The sequence below is a fragment of the Benincasa hispida genome, chromosome 8, assembly GCF_027475165.1.
Source record: "Benincasa hispida cultivar pf3 chromosome 8, pf3_genome.v1.1, whole genome shotgun sequence".
NCBI lineage: Eukaryota > Viridiplantae > Streptophyta > Magnoliopsida > Cucurbitales > Cucurbitaceae > Benincasa > Benincasa hispida.
In genome coordinates, this window is record NC_143485.1 from 63,919,252 (window position 1) to 63,921,415 (window position 2,164).

Below are 2,164 nucleotides of genomic sequence, written 5' to 3' on the forward strand. Positions count from 1 at the left end.
TACTTACAATCCTGCCCTACCACACCAACCACTCAACCCGTCACTTACTGCACAAGAAATGACATCTCCAATTACATCCACCATCTCCTGTCCATCAGCCCTACAACCCCTCAGCTACTTCCCCTATGACCATCACCACTCATGTGTCAATCTCACCTTCACCAGTCATTGCAAACTCTCTGCACATGGACCATTCATCTTCCCCTACACCTAATCCGTAGTCCACTGTTTCCACTGATTAACCATAACCCATAGTCTCCCTTCAACCAACACATCCGATGATTACCAGGGCAAAGTTGGTATTTTAAAACAAAAAATCCTGGTCACAGCTACTAAAACTGATTGGACTACAACAGAACCTACTAAGGTTAAAGAGGCTCTTCTCACACCTCAATGGAAAGAAGCCGTGGACAACGAATACCAAGCTCTAGTTCAAAGAAACACATGGCACTTAGTACCACCTTCGGCTTCATACAATGTTCTAGGCAACAAGTGGATCTTTAGGTTAAAGAAACATCTTGATGGCTAAATAGACAGATATAAAGCATGACTAGTAGCTAAGGGATTTCATCAACACCAAGGGGTTGATTTCTTTGAAACATTCATCCTTGCGGTTAAGGCCTCCACCATTCGAGTTGTTCTGATTATTGTTTCTAAAGGCTGAAAGATCCGTCAATTGGACTTCAACAATGCCTTCCTAAATGGCAACCTACAAGAAGATGTATATATGCAGCAACCTACTGGGTATGTCAGCACAGAACACCCTGAGTATGTATACAAACTTGACAAAGCCATCTATGGCTTAAAAAAAGCCCCTCGGGCCTAGAGTCACACCTTAGGTAATGTCTTGGTTAGCTGAGGATTCAAAATCTTAAAGGCTGATAACTCAATATTCATGTTTCACACTCGTGAATCAATTATTTTTTTGTTGGTTTATGTGGATGATCTCATAATCACAGGCAATAATCCTCAACTAATCTTGCAACTAATCAGACTATTTGACAACAAGTTTGCCTTGAAAGATCTAAGCCTCTAACCTATTTCTTAGGGATTCAGGTCCATTATCTTGATTCTGGCTTCATTCTCAATCAAGCAAAGTATGTGGAAAACCTACTACACAAACTTGGTCTAACAGATCTCAAATCGGCAGCCTCTCCTTGCACTGTGGGTAAACACCTCTCGTTAACTGATGGGAAACCTCTGTCTGATCCTTATGTGTACAGAAGCACCATAGAAGCTCTTCAATATCTAACACATACGAGACCAGATATAACATACATTGTTAATCACTTGAGTCAATTCCTGAAAGCACCTACCGATATTCATTGGCAAGCAACAAAGAGGGTACTTCGATACATTAGTAGTACTAGACATCATGGACTTCTCTTTCAGTCTAGTACTAATTTACAAATCACAACCTTCTCTGATGCAGATTGGGCTTCCAACATAGATGACAGGAAACCTATTGCAGCCTATTGTGTGTATGTAGGACACAATCTAGTGTATTGGTCTTCCAAGAAGCAAATGGCGGTCACATGTTCCAACATAGAGTCTGAATATAGGGCTCTAGCTCATGCCACAACTGAGATCATTTGGCTACAACAACTGATGAAGGACTACAAATTCAAACTACCTACAAACCTATCCTATGATGTGACAACATTAATGTTGGAGCTCTAGCCTCAAACCCAGTCTTTCATGCTCGTACGAAGCACATTGAGCTAGATGTACACTTTGTTTGTGATCAGGTCATCAATGGCAAGCTTGAAGTCAAGTACATTCCATCATCCGACCAGATAGTTGATTGCTTGACAAAGCCATTAACACAATCTTAGTTCCATCTGCTTCGAAATAAACTCGGTGTGGTTGACCTCCCCACGAGTTTGAAGGGGGATGTTAGAGAAGAAAAAGGCAGTAAGGATCAACTAAGACAAATAGTGCCAAATCAGAAAGCAAAGCCAGAGTGGATATAAAGGAAAAGGAGACAGCTAATTTTCTGTTTTAAATAATATGTATCAACTTGTAAAATAGGGACACCTGTCCATTGTTGGTTAGAAAACTTTATTCCCTTTTTTATTTTTCTGATTGCCCAAAACCCTAAGGGAAAGGGCATGTATATACGTGGCTATAAAAGTCACTCTGCTGATATACAAAATATATAGAA

The 2,164-nt window shown here is 40.4% G+C and overlaps 1 pseudogene; it reads left to right on the plus strand.

Annotated features, from left to right (window-relative positions):
- The first annotated feature begins 701 nt into the window (after positions 1-701).
- LOC150034779 (secreted RxLR effector protein 161 pseudogene) lies at positions 702-1,680 on the plus strand (annotated as a pseudogene).
- The last annotated feature ends 484 nt before the right edge of the window (positions 1,681-2,164 follow it).